We start from the raw sequence: 23,287 nt of genomic DNA on the forward strand, positions 1-23,287 counted from the left end.
AGCCTGTGAAATACCTGCCCCCATGATTCAATTACCTCCCACCAGGTTCCTCACACAATATGTGGGAATTCAAGATGAGATTTGGGTGGGGACACAGACTATATGAGACAAATAAAATATAAACTAAATATATGCTATGTTCATTGGTAGAAGACTCAATACTATCAATATGTCAATTTGTCCAGAGTAATCTGTGGATTTATGAAATTTAAATAAAAACTGCAGAGATACTTTTGAAGAAATTAACAATCTTGCTTTAAAACTTATGTAAAAATGGGAATGACATAGAGTTGCCAAAATAAAATAAAAAAAGGTAAAAACAAAAATTGAAGCATTAATTGTACTTTAGATGAAGTTTTGCTGTGTCGCCCAGTACAGTGGTGTGATCTCAGTTCACTGCATGTCTGCCTCCTGTGCTCAAGCGATTCTTGTGCCTAACCCTCCCAAGTATCTGGGACTACAGGCATGTGCCACCACACCTAGAAAATTTTTGTATTTTGCCGTGCATGGTGGCTCATGCCTGTAATCCCCGCACTTTGTGAGGCTGAAGCGGGTGGATCACAAGGTCAGGAGATCGAGACCATCCTGGCTAACACGGTGAAACCCCGTCTCTACTAAAAATACAGAACATTAGCTGGGCAGGTGGAGCATGCCTGTGATCCCAGCTACTCAGGAGGCTGAGGCAGAAGAATGGCATGAACCCAGAACATGGAGCTTGTAGAGAGCAGAGATTGTGCCACTGCACTCCAGCCTGGAGTGAGACTCTGTCCCCCACCAAAAAAAAAAAAAAAAAAAAAAATTGTATTTTTAGTAGATTTGGGGTTTCACCTTGTTGGCCAGGATGATCTTGAACTCCTGACCTCCTGACCTCAAGTGATCCACCCACCTTGGCCTCCCTAAGTGCTGGGATTACAGAAACGAGCCACCACCCTGGCCAGTTTACTGTACCTTTAAGACTAATTGTGAAACTACATTAAGCAACATGATGTGGTATTGGCATACAGATTAACTTTAGGTAAATAGAATAAAACAGAGTTTAGAAAGAGATTTTTTACTTACATAGTCAACTGATTTTCACTAAGTTGTCCGGGTAACTAAATGAAGACAGAATAGTCTTTCACAAATTCTGTGGGAAAATTTTTGCATACGAAAAAATAAATACTGTCACTTATTTCACAACATAAACAAAAATCTGTGCTAAAAGAATCATAGATCGACAACCAAAAATTAAAACTATGAATTAGTTTTAGGCTCCTACCTACTCCATGGAGTGGGAGGCCTGGGTCTGCAGCTGCGGTTTGGGTAGCTGCAACTGCTCCTGGGGAGCTTCTACCCCAACATGATAGGGGTGGGGCTCCCACTGGCTCCACGGGGTATGCAGCCCCAACTGTGCCTCCCTGCTGCATGCAGCCAGCATGATGGCTGCGACGATCTCTCTGGAGCAGCCACTTCCGTCTTAAGGATGCCTGCAGCAGATTGACCACAAATGGACATAAGGGAGCTTTTCAGGGTGATGGAAATATTCGATGATTTATTTGTGGTTATGTTTACACTGTCACAATATATTTGTCAAAACTCACCAAACTGGACTCTTCAAATTAGTGAATTTTATTGTACAAAATGTCTGCTAATATAATTAAATAATATAGATTATAAAAAACAATAAAAAGTTCTGGTACTACCTGTGAGCCAGCTGTGTTTTGAAATTATTCGTTCTCCTATATTTCATCTAAAAAATGGCAATAAGATTGCCTTCTTCATCTGCTCTATCTTTAAAAATTTTGTTTCAATTTTTACATAATGAACCTTTCATGAATGTGCCTTATAAACTAAAATACTCCTTTAAACGTGTTTTGATTATTGTGTAATACGAGTAGTCAGATGTTACATGAGTAGTTGAATAAGATACTTTGGGCTATGTTTGTGCTAATGGGAAAAGATGGCTATGTGGCAATCATTCATTTTCCATTTATTTCTCACATTCATAAAACTGTTCTATTACAGCCACAGTCATTATTTTCAAACACCTTCATCTCTGAATGCCCGTCATCATTTCCTTTCCAATTGATTTGAGTTAGGTCCTTGTTTAAAAAGTTATTCCATTCGTGATCCCATTGGTTGAGAGTACCTGCTGCTTTTCCTAGGTCACCAATAGCTCATCCACAGATTTCCTTTCGTTTAGTGAGCAGATGTTGAACCCCTACAGACAGGTAGGCACTGTGCTAGATTCAGGGGATACATAGGAGGATAAAACTTTTTCATGCATTTTTTTTCCACAGAATTGCTTTTACTACACTCCAGTTACTTTCCTATTTCACTGCTATAAGCTTTGTTCAAACTTCTGTAGAGAGAGAGAGGTAGCAGCTACAGGCAGCAATACCAAACACAATTTAAGAAATATGAGTTGTGAAATCATTATCTTCCTATCTTGAAGTTTTTTATGATTTTGCTCATGGTGGATTAATTCAATTCACATTTAAATTAAAATTTGATTTTGTGAAGTAGCAGAACACTTTAGTTTCACATTTATATTGTCACATTACCACATCATTTTGGAGTATGAATCCAGTATTTTTTAGGGTTAAAATTTTTATTTTATTCATTAAATTTTAGACTCAGGTGTACATGTGCAGGTTTGTCAAATGGATGTAATGTATAATGCTGATATTTGGGATTTCATCAAACCCATCACCCAAGTAGCAAACACAGTACCCAACGGGTAGTTTTTCAACCCTTGCTTCCAGTTTCCCCTTCCTTGGAGTCCCCAGTGTCTACTCTTTCCATCCTTATGTATGTGTACTCATTGTTTAGCTTCCACTAATAAGTGAGAACATGTGGTATTTGATTTTCTGTTTCTGTGTCAATTCACTCAGGATAATGACCTGCAGCTGTATCAATGTTGCTGCAAAGACATAATTTCACTTATTTTTCAGGGCTGTGTAATATTCCCTTGTTTATATGAACCATATTTTCTTTATCCAGGCCACATTGATGGTCATCCAGGTTGATTCCATAATTTTGGTATTGTTAATGGTGCTGTGATATACAAATGAGTACAGGTATCTTTTTGGTAGAACAATTTTTTTTTTCTTTTTGGTAGATCAGTAGTGGGATTGCTGGGTCAAATGGCAGTCTTATTTTTGTTGCTCTTTGAGGAATCTCCAAGCTGCTTTCCATAGGGGCTGAACTAATTTACATTTTCACCAACAGTGTATAAGTGTTTCCATTTCTCTGAATCCTCACCAACATGTTATTTTATGACTTTTTAATAGTCATTCTGACTGGTGTGAGATGGTATCTCATTGTGGCTTTAGTCTGCATTTCTCCAACAATTAGTGATGTTGAGCATTTTTCTTTTCATATGTTTGTTGGCCTCATGTATGTCTTCTTTTGAGAAGTCTGTTCATGTCCTTTGTCCACTTTTCAATAGAGTCATTTGTTTTTTTTTTTCTTGTTGATGTGTTTATGTTGCTTATAGATTCTGGATATTAGTCTTCTGTTGGATGCATAGTTTGCAAATATTTTCTTCCATTCTGTAGGTTGTTTACAATTTTGATGGTTTATTACGGCTGTGCAAAATTTCTATAGTTTAATTAGGTACCAATTGTAAATTTTTGTTTTCATTGCTTTTGCTTTTGAGGTCTTAGTCATACATTCTTTGCCTAGGCAATGTCCAAAAGAATGTTTCCTAGGTTTACTTCTAGGATTTTTATAGTTTGAGGTCTTATATTTAAGTCTTTAATCCATCTTGAGTTACTTTTTGTGTATGCGAGACACACTTTTTGTGTATGCTGAAATACTGTATCTTTATTGGAAAGTGGTGTGTGGCAGATGAATAGACAGAAAAGATAGGGAATAAGAAATGGGGACTGCAACAATGGGAGCTGCAGAAAACATCACACAAATGTAAATTTATCTTCCACTAGAGGAGAGATAGCTTTAAAGAATAAAAATTTCATTGTATATTCACCTCGTTTTAAGATGCATCCTTATATAAGTATCACTTAATCAGAATGGAAAGAAGATTCACCTTCTTTGTGGTAATTGTGTCGCTGGGACATTGGGTAGAAAATGGAGTCTATCCTGGGAAGTGGATATCTTCTCCATCAACCACACTGTGAAGAGGCTGTTCCTAAGGGAGGCAATGCTTAAGGAAAAGGTGATAATTAGACGTAAAGAAAGAAGATAGTTATCTCACTCTGGACCTTTTAAGAGTGACTTCCATATTCTAAGGTAGAAACAGGGCAGAAGGCATTCCTGTTTGTGGCAGACACTCCTGTTTTTAATAAGAAAGAAAGTGCTAATCATCAACCTTATAAAACAGATGTGGATTCACTATCTGTGTTATCTTTTTTCATTATCTCCCAACATTCACTATAACTATGTTAAATTACAATGTCGTCTCAACTATCACTGACCCAGTTCTCCCAGCTTTTACATTTCCCTTCTCTCCAGCAGGTCCTCTCTCACTTTTAATGTAATGTGATTTTTCCTTTATTATTTAAGATGATTCAATTCTGATATAGGAAATAGGAAAAAGAGACAAATGATGATAAATTAGATGTGGAAACAAGTAGCTTGTGAGGTACAGACAGAATTCATGAAAATATTAAGTAAATCAGTAAACTATATTATGGGTTAGGAATAGGTAACATAAGTAAAACAGGTATGCACCAGACGTAGAGACAGAAAGATCAAGTGGTACTTAATATTCATAATACACTGCATGTACCTGAGACACATAATACTCCTGATACATAACAAATTCATGAGGCTTATGAAGGCACACAATATTTATGAGTTCTTAAATTGACCAACCATTTGTGACACCTTTCTGACCCTACCTGCGGTCTCCCAAGAGACATAAATAAAATCTACAGCCGCTCATCAGGTTAAAAGATGAACTACATCTTGGCCAGGCATACTTCTGTGTTTCTCTGATAGAACATATCTCGCGACTCAGATAGTACGTCCTTTCTATCTTCCTTGTACTCTATCCTAAGTGGATTATTTTACCTTTTTTCTTTTCCCTTGACCCTCCACTGTGTTTTTAATTGAGTTACTAGTCTATGTTATTTGAAAATCTCTACTTGGTCAGTGTGTCTTTCTATGCCTTGAACTCTGGGATGTATTTCCTGGGGATATCATCAGAAGATGACAATGCAGTGAGGTAAATCTTCACACAAGAGCCAACATTCTCCTTATAACACTGCACACAACATTGGGCTCCCTAGAAATAGCAACTGAAATTTACAATGATATCTGTGAGTGCCTGTATTTATCCACAGAGTGAGAAAAATATAAAGAAGAACTTGCCAGAGACTTCCATCTGTCTGTACCCAGAGCCTGCCACATCCTTGCTCCGGTTGGATGGTGCTCATTGAGCATTCTTCTTTGGCTGGCACGTTGTCACCTTCCATACACCTGTGTGGACCCAAATATAACAAAATCTCCAATATACCACATGCAATTATTCAGCTTAGCTTTACCACTCAGTTTTACTTTGTCCTTAATCTTATTTTTTTCCCTCTTTGCAACATATAACTGCCTAAATGTTCTTCAACATAAATTGCTTTGTGAATACTTTTCTGTACTTCATTGTCTGTCATGATCTTGCCTATGAAGTTAGGCTTCAGCGAGTAACTACTGAAGTGTTACCATCACTGTGTACAAGACCAAAAAAAAAAAAAAAATACCAGCTGCGGAATAATGCAAAAGCCAAACTTACACAAATAAGCTTTTATTTTATTTTATTTTAGTTGAGTTGAGTTTATTTATTTTTGAGATGGAGTCCCATTCTGTTGCCCAGGCTGGAATGCAATGGCACGATCTCGGCTTACTGCAACCTCTGCCTCCCAGGTTCAAGTGATTCTCCTGTCTCATCCTCCTGAGTAGCTGGGATTATAGACATGTGCCACAACGCCCAACTAATTTTTGTATTTTTAGTAGAGATGAGGTTTCACCATGTTGGTCAGGCTGGTTTCAATCTCTTGACCTCCTGATCTGCCCACCTCGGCCTCCCAAAGTGCTGGGATTACAGGAGAAGCTTTTCTTTTATCAATTTATTTTGTTTACTCAGATGTGTCTCATTTGCCCCTACAGCAACTTGAACATTTCCAAGTGCTTTAGTGCTACTAAGTGACATTTGAAGCAATTGGTGGCTAAATTTCACAGCCATCTCTTAGACTAATTATTTTCTTTTTCCGTTTACTTACAATTTTCAATATGATCCTTTTCTCCTCCTCCATCCTTGCCTCTCATCACTTCTAATCACTTCTAAATTTTTTTCTTTCTTTTTTATTCAAAACCCCTATTTCTTTTATTCTTACATCCCTGCCCACTCTTTTTTGCCTTTCAAAATATTGATGTATTTCTTTTCAAATGGGGTTGTTATGGTGAATACTGTCAGCTTGATTGGACTGAAGGACGCAAAGTATTGATCCTGGGTGTATCTGTGAGGGTGTTGCCAAAGGAGATTAACATTTGAGTCAGTGGGCTGGGGAAGGCAGACCCACCCTCAATCTGGGTGGGCACCATCTAATCAGCTGCCAGCATGGTCAGTATATAAAACAGGCAGAAAAACATGAAAAGGCGAGACTGGCCTAGCCTCCCAGCCTACATCTTTCTCCCACACTGGATGCTTCCTAACCTTGAACATAGGACTCCAGGTTCTTCAGCTTTGGGACTCAGACTGGCTTTCGGGCTCCTCAGCTTGTAGACAGCCTACTGTGGGACCTTGTGATCACGTGAGTTAATACTACTTAAACTCCATATATATGTAATATAGGATATATATATATATATATATATATATATCCTATTAGTTCTGTCACTCTAGAGGACCCTAATACATGAGTGCTTCTAGTACCAAGTGAGTCCTTTTTATAGACTTCCTTATGTTAATCCTAAAAATGACAAAGAACTAGGCATACAAAAAGGGTGAAAATATGTAGCATTTTAAAACAACACTTATACACACCTTAGAGAAAGTTTGATGACAAAATGGAAAAGCTTTGCCTTGGTGCTTTTTCTGTGAGCTTACACTTAGAGTTGAAGTGTGACACCTCCTTACCAATTGTGCATTTGGATAGGTAGAATTGGCTACCCAAGAACAGGGAGAAACTTTAGTATTATGACCATTGTTTCCAATTCTAAACACCTCATTGATAGACCCCCATATAGATAAGAACAATAATTGGCAAATTTATTATTTTAATAGCATCCCTTCTATCTGTAGTGGGGGGTAAAACTCAACATCCTTAGTATTCCACATGGTAAAAATTACTGGCCGTAATGATTGTAATTTACTCCTAAATACAAAGTTATTGATTACTGTGTTTCAGCATGTGTTTTTCCAAAGAAGTTTATTTTGCAGAGATGATGACCAGCTGCTAGCTGTATTTTAAGTCTAGTCTTTAGCCAATTTTTTAATCAGGGTCTGTTGGAAATGTGGAAATGAGGCCAAGTTTCTCTGTGATGTCTTTGGTTCTTCATCCTTTCTCTTCCTGTAAGGGGCTTCAATATCACAACCATTACCCTTCTGCAACTCTTTCTTATCTCTACCTTTCGGAAAGGGTTAGATAGGCATTATTGATTAGTTGGTCATTTAAGTCTATATGCTACTTTTTGCATATTTGCATATAAAGCATTTTCAAGAAGTAGTTGTTTCAGCATACATTATTTAACCAACTGTGAGGCAGCAGATGCTGTTTCTTATGATTTTGTAATAATATCAGGTTATAGCACATAAATCCTACCTTCAACAGGTTAAAAATCTAATCAGGCTGGGGAACATAGCGAGGCCCATCTTTAAAAAAAAATATGATTTCTCTGATAAAGGAATTTCAGACATCAATTACCAGCTAACTTGGGAGTGAGAACAATGTTCGTTCTCTCTGCAAATTACTTGGCATGGATAGTTGGCTTTTAGAGTGAATGAGACTATTGTTCAGAGAATATAACACAACGGAAGATAAGGGGTTTTTGGAACAACATGTCAGAATTTGATCTTAGTTTGCTCTTTACTAGCTACATGACTTGAAAAAAATAGTTAATTACTCCAAATATCAAATTTTTAATCTAGAAAATGAAGATGAAAATTACATCTCATAAAAATTTTTAGAGGATAATAAATTCAATAATTAATATAAAATGAGTTTAAAAATAAGAGGAAGAAATGACATGGGGTCAATTATTATACAAAGATTACGAATATACAGTTTGACAGAAGAAATAAAATCCACAGCTTAATAGATCAGTAGGATGGCTATAGTTTATAAAACTCTATAGCATATTTCAAAATAGTTAGAAGAGAACAATTCTGATGTTTCTAGCATAAAGAAAATATAAACATTTAAGGTGATGAATATCCCAATTACACTGACTTGATCTTGGCAAATTGTATGATTGATGTATTAAATTATCATCTTACCCCAAATATACACATCTGTTATATATCAACATAAACAAAAAGTGAAAAAATAAGAAAGTTCCAACATATTACAACAATTATAATTCTTCTTCTCTAAGAATCTTCCTGAGAATAATATTAGTGAAAATGTGGTACGAGAAGTATATAAATACCTTCAGTGTATTACTATTAAATACACTGCGTTGAAATTTTAAGACTGAAAATTACCATAGAAAAGCTCACATCTAATTAAGTTTATATCAATGTCGCTAGCTATTCTCTGAATTGCATTAAATCCTTTCAGTGATCGTGCTTTACTGATTAACTTCTCTTTCTCCCATATTTCTTTCTTTTCTCTTAACCTTCTTAACAATATATTTAAAATATTTAGACTGTTTAAGTCTTCCCCATCTTATATCTTAAAAAATTCTTTTACACAACTCTGACCTTTAGGTTTCGTTTTTTCTCTGTCTCCTTCTCCTTATAGGCAAACTTCTTAAAATAATTACCCATATTTATTGCTTAAGTTTTTCACCACCTATTCTTCCTCTGCCATTGATCAAAAATTTGATGTCAATCTTTGCTATTCCCATGGCCTCCAAAACCTTCTACATAATGATGGTGACCAAATCTCCAAATCAATTTTGTTTCACCACCAGGCTGAGAGCTCATGGCAACTGAAAAAAAAAATGCATTAACTCCCTTCTCTGCTACACCATACTGTTCTTCCATACTATTCTTTCTCTTTATTTTAGTTAATAGGTATACCTGATGACCAAAGAGTTTCTCAATCCAAAGAGTCTCATTCTTCACTTCTCCTTCTTCTTCACCCTGTATTCAAATTTCACTCATATTGTTCAAAGTCTCTCTCTCTGATTCTCTGTGTTTTCCCTTGCATACTCTACCCTGCTTAACACCCTTGTCACTTAGTTTCCCCTCACCACCTGCCCTGCTCCCTGGGTCTTCATGAAGAGCAGATTTGTTTCCTGCTTTACCATCACTAGAGTTCAGTCTTGCCATTATCTATCTGTAACTCTCCACCTTGCACCCAAACTGTTCCTTGTCTCCTTAAATGATATTCTATTTCAGCCAAATGCCCTAACATCATTGATCTCACACATCTACTCTATTAGCAAGTCCTTTCAGTTCCACATTTGAAGAATTTATTGAGACTAGGTACTGATCCCTAAGCCCACTACTATCATTCCAGTCTATTTGTCAGGACACCTATAAGAGCTCCTCACAGGGCTCCCTGCTTCCATTGTTGTCTCTCCAGCAGTTCAAAGGCCAATCTTCTAAAAACCATAAGTCAGGTTATTTCACATCCTTAGGGGAAAAGATGCCAATGGCTTTCCTAGTTGTTTATAGTGTTCTGTGGAACTTCCCAATGTGCTCTTCCATACATCATTTACAGCCTTTCCAATCATACTCCCCATGGCTTACTCTGTTGTAACCACACCAGCTACCTTCTGTTTCTTGAACAAATCAAGATTGTTCCTGCCTCAGGCAGTTCCCTGTGTGTAGAATTTTCTTGCCTAACATCATCTCCTCACTCTTTCCAGTAATTCATAGTTAAAAATCACCTTCTATACAGGTCTTCTTGTACTATCTTATAGAATGGACTTCCCATACCAACCTAACCATCTCTTTCAACTTTCTGTCCCCTTACCATGCTGTACCTCCCTCACAGCACTTTTTAGCTCTTGAAACTTGACATTCATTTTGTACATGCTTATTTTATTGTCTCTCTGAGTGTGAGCTCCACGGAGCGATGAGTGTGTCCATCTTAAGTAGCACTCTATCGATTCTCAGTACAGAGCCAATGTATTGGCACATGGTATTTAATCAGCAAACATGGTATTACACATGGTATTTAATCCATAAAATTTTCAAAGAATAGATGTTGATTTATTTAATCTGTGAGACTCTAAGCAAGTAATTTATTCTCTATTTATCTTGGATCCATCTCCTGTAAAATAACAACACTGGAACCAAGAATCTTGGGGCAGCCTTCCAGCTCTAAATCTCCATCTTCCAGGACTCTGTGGCAATCTTTTTTCCAAAGAGGTACCACTGTTATGGTCAAAGGCAGATAGCACAGATTCTTTAGAGGAGGTCATGCATACAGCCCCTGAAGCAAGAGGTTCCTGGAAGTCATGCTATCTCTCCATTGAACTCATCAACATAGAAAAGGTTTTTACTGTTGCTGTTTGGTATAGAACAGATTCTTTTACTGAAAGAGAGGAGGTCCTCAGGGGTCCCTCCTCTTTGCCAGCCTCTCATATCCCAGTGCAACCCCAAAAACATCTCTTACAGATCTTTCTGACTCTGAGGAGCACAGCTTGAAAATTAATGGTCTAGAGAAACATTAACATTGTGTTGGAAATCTTACTCTAATAAACCTGGTTCACAATCTTTCAAGGGCAGAGTAGAGTAACTGATCAGATGGGCTCCTGGGAATGGGGAAAAAGAGTTGGACTGACTGTTTTGGAGTTATCTGTATGGTGTGTGGTGTGTGTGTGTGTGTGTGTGTGTTGGTGATGGTAAACATTAATTCTTATTAGTTAAAAAAATACAAAATAGCAAAAGATTAACTACCTTAGATAGCACATATAGCTCCATTTGGAGTAATTATCTGCTTTATTGATTAAACATTTTAGACAACACAATTAAAGTGCTTATGTACTAGGCCTTTGCTTCCTAAAATTCACCAATTATTCTAACTTGTATTTCATATTTTAGTTTAAAAATACATTTTACCTCTGTTTTTTTCCTATAACTTATGGAATTAATAACCAAAAAATAACAGCAAATTCAATATGCATTTTTTATTAATTAAAACTAAAGAGGTTTTGACATCTAGAATTTTACAAAGGGTGGGCTTAGAGACTTATGCAAATAAAAACGAACTAAAACAATGGCAAATTTTGTCAAAACAATAAAAAGAAGGTTATTAAGGCAAAACTCATAGTTGTTGTAACAGAATATATATCACTTCTGCAATAATTTTACAGAAAATTTTCACAAGAACTAAATAATGGTGCCATATGTCTTTAAATCTATGATCTAGTGCTTTTAATTTTGAAATACTAGTGAGCCCCATTTTTGTCTATATGTCAAACCTGTGAATATTTCTTTTTTATTTCTGTTTATATTTATAAACTGCATCCTAAGAGATTCAAAGGTTAATGTTTTACTCAGTATGAAAGTGTGGAATGTATTTTTAGTGATACTTGATGCACAAACATGAAGAATTCTGCCAATAATATAGATTACACTACAGCAGATTGCACCATTATTTATAGGACAACTGTCTGAGAAGCAAAATAAACTCTTAAAGTTGCCACCAGCATGATTTGAGATATGCTAAAGTGCACAATTCTATAGATAGATAGATAGATAGATAGATAGATAGATACCTAGATACCTAGATACATAGATACATAGATAGATACATATAGATGAGTTGTAATTATATTTACAGCAAACACCTTAACTGACAATGACCACATAGATTATTGAACTTGCAAGCATGTGTTAGCTTTTCTTGGGGATACAAGATCAATGAGTTATACTGGCTGGCCTTTATTATGCATGTTTTCTAATATACCTTGATAATGAAGTGAAAAAAGATGTCTTCATGGTATTTGTCACTGATTAAAATCTCTTAAGCAATTTTGTAGCTTTAAATAATGTCTTCTGAATATGTGTGTGCACACACACGTATGTATGTATACAATGACTGACCAGCCTCTTATATCTGAGATTTTTAACTTAGTATTTTTTCATAAAGCATTTCACTAAACATATATATTTAATAGTCATGTACATCAAATACAATGCAAATTCAGTTGTAAAATGTATGTTTATTGCCTATGATCTAAAGCTTTTTTTTAGTAGCAATAGGTAAAATAAAAGCAAAAAAGAAAATCCGAGGACTGGAAAGTGGGGAGGTGCTATGGTAAAGAAGTGTGAATACTCACAGCATAGATTCTCCATGGCTATTGCTGAAGGCACAATCTCTCTTGCTGAGAAATCAATGAATCTTCCAAAAACTGGAAGTGTGTCCTCCTCCCACTGTTACAGGATATGCTCATCTGGTTGGTATACAATTTCAGAAGAAGAGTCCCATGATCCACTCTATGAAGAAACATGTGGCAACACAAATTTCTTACAAAAACCAGTCGTGACATTATCATAAACTCCCAATGCATAGCTCTGGGCCCATTTGGTGAGTTACTGGAAAAGAATAACTGCTCCAAGTAGTTAGTGTCACAAGATGCCCTTGCAAGACTTTTAATTTTATCAAAGAAGAGCAATCAGTTTCTTTTCAATTCACTTAAGTCTGGATACTATTTGAAACACTAAAGCAATGCTGCTATATAATTTTCCAAGTTACGTGCTCCTTTTAGTGCTATATGATTTTCCAAGTTATATCTTCACGGTGCTTGATTTAAGCAATCCCTATTGTTGGACTGCTACATTGCTTTTCTTTGTGTGTATTAATTTTTGCTTATGTGGCAGAGATTTATTAAACATATTTGTATAAACTTTCAGTACAAATATCTATTTACCTGTGAGAATTCTAGGATTAAAGAGTATGAACTCTTAAAATATGTATATGTTCATTATTTTCTTTCTTTCCTACAGGATGGACCAATTTTCATTTAACCATCAGTAGATAAGAGTGCTTGTCTCAATGTCTCAAGAATTTATCTAATAAATCTTAGCCAACTTGATATGTCCAAAAGGGTATCTCAGTATTGTTTGATTTTAATTACTTCACTTAATAACCAGGTAGTGCATTTTCCATATATTGAATTATTTATAGTGATCTTTTAAATTATTAGTATATCCTGTTTTCTATTTTCCTTCTAATCTTTATGATGTCTTTAGATGTGTGTTACTTTAAGTGTAGAAATTTAATCTATTTACATTAAGAGAAATTGGACATCTTAGTTTATCAATAAAGTTTAGAGATCTAATTTTAAAATGGACAACAGCAAAAAATCAGGAGAGTGCTCTCACAGGTTTGTGCTTAATGGTGGTAATGTAATGGGACAGCCCAACCAATCCTGTGTGCAAGGATGCCCATACTTGGTTCATCTGTCCAATTAATCACTGATACTTTCATCAGCTTAAAAAAAAAAAGGGAAGGAAAAACTTGAAGCTTTCCCCATGAGGCCATCTCCCAGTTTTCTTTAGTTGTGTCAATACCACAGGCACTTGCTCACTTAAACTTATTTGAAGGACTTCAGTCGTGTGTGTGGTAGTAAAGTGGAGCAAGTGAACTAGACTGTCCTATCACCCCACTGGCATTTTAAAATCAATTATTACCACAGTGAGTCATATAAAACATCAGCCCCACATAATATAATATAATATAATATAATATAATATTACCTGAGCTGTGCTTAGGTAATAAGCAGATGATTTCCAATTACTGCTAAGTGCCAAGATTTGTCTAATTTACCTCACACTTACCTGATAGGTTCCAAAGCACTACCACATGCAAGGAAGATGGGTCTGCAAAATGCTGCAAATCTAGTTGTATGCCGGGTTAGGACAATCCCTCTTGGTGGTCTTTGTATTAGATCCAGATCCCAAAGCTAGGGGTTCTCTCCTAACATGGTGAATTAATTCCTCTTTGTTGCCTTTCATGCTAGAAAACTTTGTTTATGAAGATAGCAGTTCACTCCCACAGTTTTACTTAACTTTCAGTCTTGGGACGAAAGGCATTGGATATCTGGGACCCTTCCTTCTCAGAATGCACATGGCTCCTTATACTCCCCCAAATCCTTCTTTTTCAGAGGCTAGAGAAACTTTCCATAAGCCAAACTCACATTACTACACAATTTCTCCAACACAAGAAGTTTCTGCTTGTCTTAAAATTTTATGACCAAGAAACACAACCAAAGTAACACTTTCTAGAACATAGAAAATTTCTTTCTTGTTGATTTTTGGCAGCTTATTTTATTAAAAGTAAAACAGCCACAAGATTTACCTTACTGATTATTCTGATTAGAATGTCTTACATTTGAAAGACAATTTTAAGATTATTTTACAATGTATTATATGTTTTGACATTAATGTTATATAATTTATTAGATGGAAAATATTATAGGAAACATAATTGTATATTCAGAACACCTTTTCTACTTCCTTCTTTCATTCTCTTCAGTTACGGTAATTCTTCTGAGCATCATTTGAGATGGTTCTATTTGTTTTGTTCTTGCAGAGTCAGTTCATTGTCAGAGCGTGAATGCAAACTCCTTTCCTCTCTCTTGTAATGGCTTGACCTGAGGAGTTTCAGGTGGCTGAAATCCAGTCTGATTTAAGCTGGGTCATTATTTCTTCTGTTTTTGAGCCACAATGTTACCAAACCAGCAAAAAAGCACAAAATAACCAAATGGTGATTTCTAAATTCATTCAAGGAAAGTTTATCAAAAACTTACTGAATACCAGGCGCTGTGCAAAGTTCTAAACTGGCAGTGATGAAAAATGCAGGTAAAATGCTGTGTCCTCCAAAAACTGACAGTGCTTAAGGAGTAAGAGTCGGCTAAATGAAAATAGGAAGAAAATCGCAAAAGAAACTCTAACTGTGGTTTGGTCTCTAATGTGTATGTGGTTTTAAACATGGTTTTTACCTCTCTGGATTTCAGTTTCTATATGTAAAAATTGTGGAATACATTTTCAAATTTTAAAATTCTATGAATTTTTTACAGGGTAGCTGACAATTTTTACATTTTGGTGAATGGAACTTTCAAATGAAAATTATAGTTAAGATTAAAAAATGTGAAAGCTTTGGTTTGACTGTCTCTTTTAATTACTGTTACTGCTTCACTTATTCACAACCATGTAAATTCTCATTGTTTGATTTTTTAATATTGTGGTAAAAATATATATGACACCAAATTTGTCATTTCAGCCATATCTAAGTGTACAATTTAGTATAATTATATTCACAATGTTGTGCAAACATCACCTCTATTTCCAAAACGTTTTCATCACTCCAAATAGAAACTCTGGGGTCATTAAGCAATAACTCCCCGTTATTTCCTCCCCTGATCCTTGGTAACCTCTAATCTAACTTCTATCTCTATACATTTGCTTATTCTTAATATCTAATATAAATGAAATCATACAATATTTTTTCTTTTGCAGCTGATTAAATCACTAGGCATGTTTTCAAGTTTCATCCATGTTGAAACATGTATTAGAAATTAATTTCATTATATGACTGAATAATATTTCACTATATGGATATGTATACACACGCCTGCACACACCCACACTTTTTAAAATCCATTTAACTGTTGATGGACACCTACAATATTTCCATCTCTTGGCTATTTATTGTGGATAACGCTGAAAGGGACATTGCTGTACAAGTATCTGTTTGAGTCCCTGCTTCCAATTGCTTTGGGTATATGCCTGGTAGAATTCTGAACCATTCAGTAATTCTATATTTAGCCCACTGAGAAGCCATTAAACTCCTTTCAATAGTGGCTACACCATTTTATATTCCCACCAGCAGTTCACATGGGTTTCCATTCCTGCACATCTTGGATATTTGTTATTTTCCATTTTTTGGATAATAGCCATCCTAATGAGTGTAGAGGAGTATCTCATTATGGTTTTGATTTGCATTTTCCTCATTATTAGTGATGTTAATAAACTTTTCATGTGCTTGTTAGCAAGCAATTGGTACATCTTCTTTGGAGAAATGTCTATTTAAGTATTTTGCCCATTTTTAAAGCTGGGTTTTTTGTTGTTGTTGTTGTTGTTGTTGAGTTAGGAGTTCTTTGTATGTTCTGGATATCAAACTCTTGTTAGATATGTGATTTGCAAGTACTTTCTACCATTCTGTGGATTTGCTTCTCACTTTCTTGATCATATCCTATGATGCATAAAACTTTGTAATTTTAATGAGGTCTAATTTTTCTATTTTTTGCTCGCTTGTTTCATTTTATTGCTCATGATTTTGATGCCGTATACAGGAATCCATTGTGAACTCACAGTTATGAAGATTTATACCTATGTTTCCTTGTAGAGTTTTAGGATTTTAGCTATTATATTGAGGTCATTGATTCATATTGGATTAATTTTAGTATATAGCATGAGGCAGGGGCCCAAATCCACACTTTTGCATATGAAAATCCAGTTGTTGCAAAATCATTTCTCCCATTCTTTGCAGATTAGCCCTAAGCTTGAGTACTTCTTCAACACTTGTTTGTACTGAGCTGTACTAAGCCAAGAAATATGCCATAGGTGAAAGCACAGGGTCTTTTCAAGTCTGTTATGGGAATAAGTATGGCTTCTAAATTCCCTACACTACATATGTATTTTTGAATGTCCTGATTTCCCAAAAAAATTGCCCCCGGCATTATTCCCTGGCATGGACCATTTATTGTGTATCTCAGCCATAATCTTTTGCCCCAGGTGACTGTGAGCTGTTCATTAGCTTTATAATACTTTTCTACACTGAGTTCCATTGTTAAATGAAATGAAGATAAGGACCTTGCATCAGTAGTTCTGGTAGCCCCTAGAAAAGTGATAAAGATATAACCAATTATTTGTGAATAATATCCACTTTACTCCCTCCAGAACCTGGGACCAGGATCCCACCTTGGAAACACAGGCCACTAAGTCAATAAAGGAGTGGGACAAGGCCAATACAAAGTTTTCCTATATGTAAGTTGCTTTATTTTTGACTTTTAACTGAGCTTAAAATCTCAGCTGAAGTTTGAGTAGAGATTATTAACCCAAATGGAGGGCTGACTAAAAAAAATTTTTTTCATTATATAACCTCACCTTAGTTCCTATTTTTATTTTTTCAAGGGCTTTTAAAATACTTACACATCTTTATCTAATTTACTTTCTATCTACTGGAAAGTGTCTGTAGCCCTGAATTCTTGAAATAGACATTTTTCAGAGCCAAGAACTTTCGGGATGATTTTTGGGTCTGCAGTTACTTAAATAATAAGTTGCTACTCATTTATATATTTTTCCCTGATGTATTTATCTCCTTGTCAGACCAAATTAAAGAGAGTAAAACAGTAACTAAGCTAATAGATGAATAATTAACAATGATATTTCATGTCCAATGTCTGCTAACCTGTGATCATTCTAAGTAGTCGGCAGAAGGCTTGCCAGTTACAGTGGTTTATTTTAAAAAGCGTCAGTTTTGTCATATTTGTTATATTTTGTGGCAAATAGGCAGTCAGAACATTGGTGTTTGTGGATTATGGATGAATTCTATAAGTGATACCATTCATTTTCACATTTCTAGCCTACACCTATTCCTATATGTTATATATATACACACACATATATATACTACTTTAATTAATCTTAATATTAACTAAAAATTAGCCTGTATTCTATTTGTTGTTGTTAGATGAAGTGTTTCTTTCTCGTTTCCTCCAAAAAATTCTAATTTGCATAGATTTCCAGGACAACATTGTTCTTTACTTACAAATGCCTGTATTTCTATTATTTCTGATATGCCCTCAAGGGTTTTAATTGATGAAATAAGTCTTTTTCTTAATGTCATTTACTATGTTGATTTTTTTTCAATATTTCTGCCATTCATTAGAATTTTATTCTACTTATTCCCAGAAAAAATTTTACACTTCACAGGCTAAAATCATATACATGGATGGGCTCTATAATGCTTTGGAATGCTCTGGTTAGCTACATTTTTAGAAGTTTTGCTCAATAAAAAATGGCATGAGAATTTGAAAGTTATATTCTTAGCTTTAAAAAGTCAGTCAAAATTCTTTCAGACACATGGTCCATTTCTACTACTCAGGACAGATCAGGAGGGGGTGGTAGGCAGAAACTGGCAGGAGATTATTCATTGGTGTAGAACAGTTGATGAGATCCTGATTTACCCACAGAAGATGACAGACTGAAAGGTAGCTAATAACATCACTGGAGCTGGAAACTGAGACATGATTTAACAAATGATTGACACATCAGGGCTAGGAAAGAGTCTACCTTTTAACTGGGGTTCTAACCAGGGTTCTCATCCTAAAGCTTAAATAAATTAGATATAAGAGAAACCTCCTTTACGAAACAAAACCCGGAGATCCAACATTTCAGCATCGTAAGAAGAAGCTGGAGGAGGATGAGGTCAGTTCACTAATCTGCTCTGATTCTGTTTCTCCTTGATATTTTTCCCATTTGGTTCCCTCACTCGGATTAATACTGTTACCTTCACACTGAGTTATTCCATTTTCATGCTCTGGTACAGTACAGAAAGAAATGCTGTCTCATGGGTTTTCAAAGCACAACGAAAATGGCTTTAATATTAACAAATAAGACTATAAAGAAAACAAATATATGGGCTCTTACTTGCCATGTGTAGGTTAATACCTCGCTATAATGAAGGCTATTCCAATGTGTACACGTTTTATCCATCTCTGTCTCCAGTGTCAGAGCTGGGATACAGCTTCACCATCACCTTGTCTGCATTTCCTGCTTTCCCATTCCCAGGTTGCGTTCATGTCAAAGTTGCCAACATACCTCCCGCGAAAAAGAATTTAATGCAACTGGTAATGCTAACCCTTCTACTCACTATTAACCCAAATGTTTACATTGCATATTTTAGCCTTCCATAATTTTCACTTTGTGTATTTAAATGAGCATGTACAAATGTTTAGCTCTCAATTGTGAATTTTCTCACTTAAAAATCACGAGGCTATGCAGAAAGATGCAATTCCTTATTCTTTTCCTCTCTCTTTATTTTATATTCTTTAAGTCTGATTTAATCTGTAAGTTTGATTTAACTCCTGAAGTCTGATTGAGACATTGCCATACCCAGTCTTCCCATTATTTATGGCTTCTTGCTGAGGACACTGTCTCTTTACATTTTGTTCATTTTCTTTCAGAGATTCTATGAGATTAATTTGAAAATATTTTTCTTGGAAGCATTTTTGAAGTTGTTTTTCTCTGTAGTTTGGAATGAATCATCTGATTTCTGCTCTTTATTTAAACATCATTTCAAAATTTAATCTCCTTCATAAGACTAAATAACATTCTGTGTGATAGCAGACATTTTCTGCACAGAATTACAAAAGGGAAACTAAGTATTGTTATAGTAACTTGGACTTTTAATCATGTTTATTTGTATGTTTGTGATCCTCCTATTTCACTGAAAACCACAGTCCAACATTCTGTGTAAACTTCTTATTCATTAGTCTAACATTTAATTATTTTAATGTGAATTAAATTATTCAAAAATTTTTATTAGATGCCCACAGTGGGCCAGGCCCTTTTCACACACTTGGCATTTGTTATACAACAGACAGAAGCCTTGTTTTTATTTTTGTGGCAGGTGGTGAAGGAGAACAACAAATTTAAGATATACATTATATTATGCCAGACTATATCTGTATATTAACATTATATGTAATAAGAGTCTATGTGGAAAATAAAATGGGCCAGTAAAGCAGGGCAGTAGACAAATCAAGTGCTAGGGTGGAATGGGCATATTAAAATATTAAATGTTACCACCATAGACCTCTCAAGAAGAAAACATTTAAGTCAAGATTTCAAGGAGCAAGAAAATTAGCCAAATGGATATCAAGGAGAAATCCTTCCAGCTATCCAGCTATAAAAAACAGGCCAAGCAAGTATTCTATTATTTCATAATAAATCACCACAAAGAGTAAGTTAAAACAATACCCATTTCTTTTCTCACACTTGTGTAGCTCAGAGGTCTGGGTAGAAGTGACTGGGTTCTCTGTTTAGAGTTTCACCAGGCCAAAAGCAAGGTTTTCAGCAGAGTAGGCTATCTGGAGGACCTGGGGAAGAATCTACTTCCCAGCTAATTCAGGTCATTGGTAAAATTCAGTTTCTAATACATTGGAGGCCAGCAGAGGATCACAATCAGCTCCCAGAAATTACTCTCAGTTCTTCCAGGCAGCCCATTCCATTCCAGTGGCAGAGAACCTTCCCTGTGACAAACCCCTCTCATGCTTTAGATCTCCCTGGCTTCCTCTTCTGCTACCATCCAGAGAAGACTCTCTACCTTTAAAGAGCTCCTGCAGTAAGGTTAGATCCACTTATATAGTCTTCTTTTTAATTAATTCAAAGTCAACTGATGATTAGCCTCAATTACATCGCCAAGATCCATTTATTCCAGGTAATGACACATATTCATGGATGTGATCTCTCATCATAATCAGTCCTGGGATCAGGGTGAGATATTTTGGGAAGGCATTTTATAAGTCTGCCTACTACAGGCCCTAAGGCAATGATATTCCAGGAACATCAAGAAGACACAGGTAGCTGGAGAGGAGAGTACGAGGGGGTTCCGAGAGGTAATAAGTGACCCTTATGCAGGGTCTGCAAGGTGTGGGGAAGAGTTCATGGAGGTAATGGAAGATGCTCACATGCGGTGCTGTAGGTTATCTTAAGAACTTTGAATGTTATATGGAGTGAAATATGGAGCCACAACAGGATTTAGGACAGAGTTTTTAAATACTTTTCTTACTTGAGGACAAACCATTGCACCGAAGAACAAAGTATATATATTTTTCTTCTAAATGCTGTGGAATATTTTATAATAATAAGTAGTTTTTAATTCTTTTAATTTATTTTTATATTAGCATTAGAAATAGACATTTAAACATTTCTTTCCTGAAATGGAACCATCAGAGAATTTTTTTAAAAAATTATGTTCCAATGGAAGCAGATGATCATTTATAAAGCAAATACATTTGACACATTTGGTACTCAAGAGAAATCTTTTCAGACTTCATGATAAAATTCTGTCAAATTTTCTAGTTATTTCCTTTATAATTTGTTTTTATAGTTGCTTTTTATTTGATTAAATGTTAGTAACAATTCTGATGAAAATTGCAATGATCATGACAGCATTGATGAGTGCTTACTAAATTCCTGCACTCGGCAGACATTTTTCTCAGTGCTTTACTTCTTTAATTCATCAGTCATCACAAAAATCCCTAGAGGTAGCAACTGTAATTTTTTCCATTTTACACATGAGGATAGTGGGGCATGGAGAGCTTAAGAAATCTGATCTGGAAATGTTAATTTGTTTCACTGTTGTAACTATTTTACTATATACATGTACCACATAACATCATGTTGTATACCTTAAATACACACAACAAAATTTTATTTTTAATATAATACTAATAATAAATCTATTCTGGGTCTCACAGCTACTGTGACACACTAAGTGTGATGAACATGCAACATCACATTTAAACCTTACAACTCTTCACACATACGATATGAGAAAGGTACTATAATCATTACTATTTTTCAACAACAACAAAAACACACTAAACTATATGGTTGTTAGGTAGCTTTTTCACACTCATATGGTTAAGTGGCAGAGTCTGACTTGAGTTTATGCTCTCTGGCTCTAAGGCCTGGGATCAATAACCCCTGTTAACATTTCTTGTCTTGAGAACACAGAAGTCTGGGCTGAGCCCACCTTGAACTAAGGGGCGGGTCAGCAAACTTTTTATAAAAAGGACCAGATGGAAAAAAGACACTATAGGGGTGGAGCAAGATGGCCGAACAGGAACAGCTCCAGTCTCCAGCTCCCAGCACGAGCGACACAAAAGACAGGTGATCTCTGCATTTTCAACTGAGGTACTGGGTTCATCTCATTAGGGAGTGCTGGACAATTGGTGCTGGTCAGCTGCTGCAGCCTGACCAGAGAGAGCTGAAGCAGGGCGAGGCATCACCTCACCTGAGAAGTGCAAGGGGGAAGGGGATCCCTTTTCCTAGCCAGGAGAACTCAGACACACAACACCTGGAAAATCGGGTAACTCCCACCCCAATACTGCACTTTACCAAGGGTCTCAGCAAACGGGCACACCAGGAGATTATATCCCACACCTGGCCGGGAGGGTCCCACGCCCACCACGGAGCCTCCCTCATTGCTAGCACAGCAGTCTGCGATCTAACCGCAAGGCAGCAGAGAGGTTGGGGGAGGGGCGCCCACCATTGCTGAGGCTTAAGTAGGTAAACAAAGCCGCTAGGAAGCTCCAACTGGGTGGAGCTCACAGCAGCTCAAGGAGGCCTGCCTGTCTCTGTAGACTCCACCTCTGGGGACAGGGCACAGCTTAACAACAACAACAACAACCAAAAGCAGCAGAAACCTCTGCAGATGAAAATGACTCTGTCTGACAGCTTTGAAGAGAGCAGTGGATCTCCCAACACGGAGCTTGAGATCTGAGAATGGAGAGACTCCCTGCTCAAGTGGGTCCCTGACCCCTGAGTAGCCTAACTGGGACACATCCCCCACTAGGGGCAGACCGACAACCCGCACCTCACACGGTGGAGTATACCCCTGAGAGGAAGCTTCTAAAGCAAGAATCAGACAGGTACACTCGCTGTTCAGCAATATTCTATCTTCCACAGCCTCTGCTGCTGATACCCAGGCAAACAGGGTCTGGAGTGTACCTCAAGCAATCTCCAACAGACCTACAGCTGAGGATTCTGACTGTTAGAAGGAAAACTAACAAACAGGAAGGACACCCACACCAAAACCCCATCAGTACATCACCATTATCAAAGACCAGAGGCAGATAAAACCACAAAGATGGGGGAAAAGCAGGGCAGAAAAGCTAGAAATTCAAAAAATAAGAGTGCATCTCCCCCTGCAAAGGAATGCAGCTCATCGCCAGCAACAGATCAAAGCTGGACGGAGAATGACTTTGACGACATGAGAGAAGAAGGCTTCAGTCCATCAAACTTCTCAGAGCTAAAGGAGGAATTATGTACCCAGCGCAAAGAAACTAAAAATCTTGAAAAAAGAGTGGAAGAATTGATAACTAGAATAATTAATGCAGAGAAGGCCATAAACGAACTGACAGAGATGAAAACTATGAC

General features: G+C 36.4%; 1 long non-coding RNA gene across 5 annotated transcripts in view; it reads right to left on the bottom strand.

Annotated features, from left to right (window-relative positions):
• The window catches only part of LOC103879183, a 259,760-nt gene that overhangs the window by 74,080 nt on the left and 162,393 nt on the right, over window positions 1–23,287 (bottom strand). For all 5 annotated transcript variants that reach the window (XR_004178665.1, XR_004178668.1, XR_004178667.1 and 2 more), the window contains exon 4: window positions 12,394–12,550. This is a non-coding gene — a long non-coding RNA (uncharacterized LOC103879183). The remainder of the gene's footprint in view (window positions 1–12,393; window positions 12,551–23,287) is intronic.

The sequence above is a fragment of the Papio anubis genome, chromosome 15 (genome assembly GCF_008728515.1).
Source record: "Papio anubis isolate 15944 chromosome 15, Panubis1.0, whole genome shotgun sequence".
Taxonomy (NCBI): Eukaryota; Metazoa; Chordata; class Mammalia; order Primates; family Cercopithecidae; genus Papio; species Papio anubis.